Genomic DNA, 7,879 nt, shown 5'->3' with positions numbered 1-7,879 from the left:
TTCTGGAGAAGGCAGGGGTGAAACAGATTTTTTAAGACTGGGGGTGTATTGAGTCTGTCAATTATTATACAACAATTAAAGTGAGAAGATGCTTATACCATTTTTAAGAGTGAATAATTTATCAATCAAAGGTGGATATGAACAAGGTCATTTTAGGCTTTAGATCAGGGTTGAGATATATCCAAAATCATTGGATTGGCTAAGACAACTACAGCTGAAAGCTTGAATTCTACAGACTTATAATTTTGTTTAGTCTGTGAATGATGTTAAAAATATCCAAGGTTCCCCAACCCTGCTTTAGACTACGTTTGAAAAGTCTTTGATTAATTAGAAGGTCCTTGTACATTCTTGGCTGAAGTAAAATGATTGATTAAAGAGAAAAAAAAATATCAAGTCAGATGGGAAGTCAAGGAAATTTAGTTTAGTAGTAGAAATATATAATCAATCTTTTGATAAATAATTGAGTGGGAAGAAGTGAGAAGAAGAGTGCTGGTTTTAGAATGTACCATGAGAGCTGCTGTTTCCCAACTACCACTCTTCTTTTAGGAAAAATATGACTGAAATTCAAAGAGTCCAGAGAATTTTGTACATACAATTTGTATGTACAATTTTGTACAGAAAAAAAAAGGCTACTATCAGAAATTATTTATTTTATCTATATAAGGAAGAAAAGAAGGAAGGAAGGAAGGAAGGAAGGAAGGAAGGAAGGAAGGAAGGAAGGAAGGAAGGAAGGAAGGAAGGAAGGAAGGAAGGAAGGAAGGAAAGATTGATCTATGGAATAGATTAAATAAGCCAAGTACAGAAACAAACTGTATCCTAGTGTCCAATAAACCCCAAGCACCTTTCTATTGGATTCAATAGAGCTGATTCAAAAACTAGAAAGCAGTCTGGCAGAAATGAACTATAGACCAATATCTTAAATGGTATACTAAATAGGTACATAATGTAGACAAAGTGTGCCATCATAAACAAATTAGAGGAGCATGAAAAAAGTACCTTTCAGATATATGAAGGGGAGAGGAGATCATGAACAGAAAATAGACAATGTTGATAATATAATTTTCAAAACAATTCATACAAACAAAATCAGTATAGTTAAATTTAGAAGGAAAGCAAATATCTGTGAAAAGATCTTTGTATCAAGTTGCTTTGATAAAAATCTCATATCAAAAATATGTAAGGAATTCATTTTAATTTATAAAAATCAAGATTAAATATAAATGGACAAAAATCTTAAACAGAATTTTTTGCCCAAGGGGAGGTATCAACCAATGTATTTTAAAATGTTCTAAATCATCAATAATTTGAGAAAATCAAAATTCTGAGTTTCCACACCCATCAGATTGGCAAAGATGCCAAAAATGATAAATAAAAATTGCTGGAAGGTTTGTGGGAGAAAAAGGTCTATTTATGCATTCTCTTGGAGCTTTGATTTACACAATGAATCTAGAAAGCTTTTTAGAACATGCCTCAAATATACATATTCTTTAATCCAACTCCATAACCATATTTGTTCTATGTGCTAAAAAGACCAAAAATAAAAAAAAATTATTTATATGTACAAAAAAAAGATTTCTAGGAGCTTTTTTATATTAGCAAATAACTAGAAATCAAAAGAATGTCCATCTCCTGGGAAATTATTAAACAAATTAGATAGTTCATGTGAATGCTATTGTACCATCAGAAATTATAAAATAGATTATTTTAACCTTTGAAACTCTATATCACCTGAAAAGGAATTAACCAAACATTAACAAAAGAATACGTTATACAATAACATTGCTATTTTGAAGAAATTTTGATACTCTAGTGGCACCTCCAGAACACCTCGTGGCAATGTCTACAACAAGAGTAAAGGACATATTAGGTACAATTGGGGATTGGCAGTACCAGCAAACTATAATTATACCCTAGGAGCACATCTTTAGGGTTCAAGTCAATGGCATCTGGTATCTGTGAGTTATATCCTTTGCCATGTTTGTTAAAAAATTGAGTACACTTTCCCCTGCATTCAATATGAACTGGTTAGTGGGTATAGCACAATTTTTAGGAGGAATTGTTTATGCTCAAATACTCCTTCTTTAAAAAACTGATAAAGCTTTACTGATTGATATTGATTGGTAATCATGGGAGGAGACTATTCCATTGTCCTTTAGGTGACCTGAAAACTTAATTCCTTGAAGACTGATTTATACCATGACTTTATGCTATGTAACATCACTGAAATATTGTTTCTGTTTAAAAATTAGGCTTTCTATCAGAGAGAAACTTGGAACTCTTAATCAAACAATTGCATTTTCTTCAATTTTTTTTCCTTGTCCAATTCATTTCTGGGCCTTGTCCATTGTCTATTTTATTTTTTGTCTACATTTGTAGGTTACCAGTCCAAGTGCATATCTGAATCTAAATAGTAGGGATTCTTCATTCACATGGTGAGTGGCTAATTAGCCTGAATGTTTGACTGAATTGGTTTCATCCAGGACACTTTGAACTGTTGCAGAACTTGATGCACAATCTCACCCTAAGATAGAGTTTTGTGGTTGAAGAAAACTTAAATAAGACTATTTCTCCCTCACAGAGATCACTAGTCCAATAGATTATGACACATACAGATATGATTATAATGCAAAATGTTAGATGACAAGTAAATAAGATGGGTAAAAGCCAAGTGTTATTTGAGGTTCCAGGAAGAAAATAGAATTTCTGATTTGTAAAACTAAGATTCATGAAAGAAACTATAATTCATTTGAGCTTTAAAATAGATGACAATATTTTCAAAAGATGGATATAGGGATTAGGGTGAGTTAAAGACATTACAAGCACAAGACATTGTTTCAGACACATAGATAACAAAGTATAGGATCTGAATAAAGAAAAAACAATAATTCATTTTCCTTAGAATTAAAAATATAGAAGAAAATAGTTTGAAATAAAGATAGAAATATAGACAAAATTAGAAGGGAAGCAATAAAGTGAGAAAAAAATTTATTCAAGAGTTCTGATAAAGGCCTAATTTCTAAAATATATAGAGAATTGACTCAAATTTCTAAGAATTCAAAACATTCTCCAAAGGATAAATGGTCAAAGGATATGAACAGACAATTTTCACATGAAGAAATTGAAACAATATCTAGTCATATGAAAACATGTTCTAAATCATTATTGATCAGAGAAATGGAAATTAAGACAATTCTTAAGTACCACTACACATTTCTCAGATTGGCTAAAATGACAGGAAAAGATAATAATGACTGTTGGAGGGGATGTGGGAAAATTGGGACACTAATACATTGTTGGTGGACTTGTGAACTGATTCAACCATTCTGAAGAGCAATTTGCCCAAAGGACTATAAAACAGTGCATACCTTTTGATCCAGAAGTATTTCTACTGGGCTTATGTTCCAAAGAGATATTAAAGAAGGGAAAGGGACCCATGTGTGCAAAAATGTTTGTGGCAGCCCTTTTGGTAGAAGCAAGAAACTGGAAACTGAGTGGATGCCCATCAGTTGAGTATCCAATGGCTAAATAAATTGTAATATATGAATGTTATGGAATATTATTGTTCCATAAGAAATGATCATCAGGATGATTTAAAAGAGGACTGGAGAGACTCACATGAACTGATGCTGAGTGAAATGAGCAGAACCAGGAGATCATTGTACATGGCAACAAAAAGATTATACAATGATCAATTCTGATGGACTTGACTTTTTTCAACAAATTGAAGCCAGTTCCAATTATCTTGTGATAAAGAAAGAGAGACACAGACAGAGAGACAGAGAGAACAGAAGAGGAGGAGGAGAAGAGGGAAATAAAGTAGAAAGCAAGAGGGTGGGAGGATATGGAGAGAAAATAGATTCAGAGGAATTTGGTATCTTAAGAACTTTTTTCTTAAACCATGTGTGTAACCTCTCCCTCTGCGGCTACTGATTGCCAGGGCTAGAATGGTCCTCAAAGTGTAGTCCAAAGAATTGTTGGAGTCTCTGAAACTCTTTCAGAGGGTCTACAAATTCAAAATTATTTTTTATTTCTAATATAGTAAATAGCTATAAATATAATCCATGTGAACAAAAACTCTTTGAACAGATGGATAGTTTTTCAACAACATGAAGATACTGAGAACAAAGGTTTGAGAACCACTGGAGATGGTAGAGCACCAAACTCCTATTGTCTTCCTTCATAAAGGACAGAAATTGGACTTTCCATTCACTCCATTTGCATCTCCATTGTACAAGGTGCCCCATTTTAGGTTCTCCTTCAACATTGCCCCCTAACATCTCTGCCTCCTTTTATATGTTATGACCCCCTTTAGATCATAAGTATCTTGAGAGCAGGAACTATCTTTCTTTTCAAAAATCATATCCTTGGTGCTTAACACAGTATCTGGCACATAGTAAATGTGCTTAATAAATGTTTATTGGTTTATTGAATTAGATGGTGTAGTAGATAAGTGTTGGATGTGGAATTAGGAAGATCTGAGTTTAAATATTGCTTCAGAACTTACTGTGTCCTTGAATAAGACACTTAATTTCTCAATGCCATCTGTAAAATGGAAATAATGATAGCAAATGCTTTACATTATTGTTGTATTCAAATGAGATAACATTTATAATGTTCTTTGAAATCTCTGGGGAATTAAAATGGTACTCAAAACTATATCGAAACATTACCTTATTGATACTCCTAAATTCAGTTCTGTTCTGAACAAAGTCTCCATCATTTGGTAATACTACTAGTCTAGGAATACACTTTTAATTTTCAATAGTGTTATAATTTCCTAAATACATCTAAAGAAATATTTCAACATTAATTTTTATAAGGTTTGTGTTTAGATTTTTTCTCCTTCCCTCCTTTCCCTCCTCTCTCCCCAAGACAGCAAGCAATCTGACATAGATTAAATATGCACAATTCTTTTACACATATTTCCATATTTATAATGCTGTACAAGAAAAATCAGACCAAAACTGAGGGAAAAAAAAAAAACATGAGAAAGAAAATAATCCTAGCTGTGTGACCCTAGCAAGTCATTTAACCTCAATTGCCCCAGCAAAAAATAAAAAATAAAAATAAAAATAAAATAATCAACAACAACAACAAAAGTGAAAATATGTGCTTAGATCAACATTCAGTCTCCGGAGTTCTCTCTCTGGATACAGATGACATTTTTCCATCCTAAGTCTATTGGAATTGCCTTGAATCAATAAGATTCAGAAGAGCCAAGACCATCACAGATGATCAACACATAATCTTGTTGTTAATGTATATAATTTTTTGGGGGGAGGTGTTTTTTGTTTTTTGCTTCTGTTCACATCACTCAACATCAGCTCATGTATGTTTTTGGATCACACATCATCTTTTCTGAAATCATCTGCTCATCATTTCTTTCCCCACCCTCTTCCTGGGATTCATTTAAATGTTCACCCCCAGCAAGGAAAGCCTGCTGGTCTGGATCAAAAGGTCAGAAAATTACAAGATAGAAAATGTGTTCTTTTACTTGGACATCAATATCCATAGGAATTCTGGATATCTGTGGCAAAAAAATGGTGCACACTCAAGATTTCTGGACCATCTTCTTTAGGATTTGATTAAGCTTTTAAATTTTATGGATCTGTTGAATGAAAAAGTCTCTGTAATGGTGGACCACCTTGATATGGTGATATGGATTATGTGCTGTAGAAATCCACTTCAGAGCCAAATGGAACTCCCTGATCAGAGATGAGTTGCTGCTCATTCATACCAGTTTCTTCATCTTGTGCTTGAAAACCAGCAGCAGGATGCAAAACTCCTTCTCGGTGAGATTCAGCTGGCCAGCTTGGCCAAGGGCATGGCTGAATAGAGTTTTTGAAAACTGCAAATGGTGGAAAGCTGGGCCTCCTACTGTACCTTATCCACACAGACCTTGAGCTGCTGCAGTAAGGGCTCTTTGTGATAGCTGGGATGCACATTCTCATAGTTGGGGACCACAGAGGAGAAGAACTTAGGGCAGAAGTAGCTGAAGAGCTCCTTGTACACTGTGGGTATCTTATCTCAATATTTCTCCCTCAGCTGCAGATAGATGCTCTAGACAATGTGCATGAAGGCACGTGAGCGGTGGGATGGCCAGCAGATCATGCACCTACTCATTCTGCTTGTTGATTATCTCATACTTGTACATTGTGCTCTGGAACATGGTCCTCTGGATAAAGAGCAGAATATTGGCAAAGACACAGATGGTGTTCTAATATCACCCACTATCACATAGACAAAGCCTACATAATAATAAGTGGTCACCTGGTGTTCAGACACCCAGGAATATATGCTGTGTTACTGAGCTCAATGTTCTCCAGCACTTTGATGGTCTGATAGTAATCCACCAAGAAGGAGTGCAGCCAGAGCAACCCCACAGTCTGAAGTAGCTGAGCATCTTGTAGAGGGAATTACAGGCTTAATCCCCAGTAATGCTCTCAGAGTCACCTCAGCTTGTGGGGAACTCTAGCTGTTGATTTATACTGGTTTGTCTGCTAAGGAGAGAAGCATGTTCAGAACACCGTGAACAATCCAGATTTGGGGGTTGGAATGAAGTCCATCTCTTCTGACTTCTTAGCTGTCTTGCGTTGATCTTGGCTAAATAACTGAAATTGGTAGATGAATTCATCAGTGATTTCCCATAGCCACTGATTGGGCATTTTAAGGTAGAGAGGACCATCAGCATCGGAAATGAAGTTGAAGAAATTGCAGATTCATAAGAACTGGACAAGGCAACATGGAGCTCACAATCTAAAGGGAATATACAATATGTAGAGTTGTTAGGAAAGAGGGTGGAAACTGGACAGCAATGCTAATGAGTAAAAATACTCTTATGGGGTCCTGAAGAGAATGGGACACCCGCTCTTCCCAGACTATTAAAAATATGGTGGGTTTTAATGGGGTTCTTGAATCTAGCAGAAACTATACATTGGAGGAGAGGAATTAGGAGCCTGAACCTGAGAACTAATGCTGACTCATGTTAGCTTCTATTGGATTTCTTCATTTAGTAACTTAGGGAAACTTGTGAATTTCTTGAAATTTCATCACACTACTAAAGGGGTTCATAACATCAAAACAAATTAAGAAACCCTATTCTAATTTCTGTATATATTTTGTACTTATTTATCTGTGTGTATGTCACTCACCTGTTCTTCCTCTGAATAAAAGTAAACTTCTTAAGGACTGACATGATTTATTTTTGTCTTTGCATCACCAGCCCCAGCACTATTACTGGCAAATGGAAATGCTTATTAACTACTTCTTGTATGTGAATCATATTCTTCTGACCTTTGAGGTCCCCAAGATTTTTTCATTTCCTTATTTTTTACTCTGACATTTTAATATTTTCCCTTAGTATTTATTCTTTTTTTTCCCTGACTGCCTCCTTACTATTGCATTTCTTCTTCTTCTTGCTTTTCACGTATTTTTTGTTGTTGTTTTTTGCCAAGCAATTGGAGAGTTAAGTGATTTGCCCAGGATCACACAGCTAGTAAGTATGAAGTGTCTGAGGCCATATTTAAATTCAGGTCCTCCCGATTCTAGGGCCATGCTTTATCCCTCTGTGCCACCTAGCTACCCCTTTTTCACATATTTCTCCAACTGGCTTTCTGAGTGGTTATTATAACCTGAGACCTTCAATATCTGAATGACTTGGATAGTTTCATAATCCTGACTGCTTTGACAATTAAAATTTAGCCTCTCTTCTGGAGTGAGTTAACTCAAGTTAACTCGACAAATCCTCTCTGTTGTGTCCCCAACCTTGCTCCAGGTCTTCTCTTACTCCCATGTAATTCATTATTTGATCCTACCTAATAATTAATCTCTTGTAATTCTATTACAACACTCCCTTTACCATCTTCTGAAAAATGGCAAT

At 35.1% G+C, this 7,879-nt stretch overlaps 1 pseudogene; it reads right to left on the bottom strand.

Moving 5' to 3' along the window:
• Positions 1–5,551: 5,551 nt before the first annotated feature.
• On the bottom strand, positions 5,552–6,710 carry LOC127541428 (eukaryotic translation initiation factor 3 subunit L-like; annotated as a pseudogene).
• Between the last annotated feature and the right edge of the window lie 1,169 nt (positions 6,711–7,879).

Source organism: Antechinus flavipes, chromosome 6 (assembly GCF_016432865.1).
Source record: "Antechinus flavipes isolate AdamAnt ecotype Samford, QLD, Australia chromosome 6, AdamAnt_v2, whole genome shotgun sequence".
In the NCBI taxonomy this organism is placed as follows: domain Eukaryota; kingdom Metazoa; phylum Chordata; class Mammalia; order Dasyuromorphia; family Dasyuridae; genus Antechinus; species Antechinus flavipes.
The sequence above is the reverse complement of the archived record's forward strand: the minus strand, read 5'-3'. Positions and strand labels throughout refer to the sequence as shown.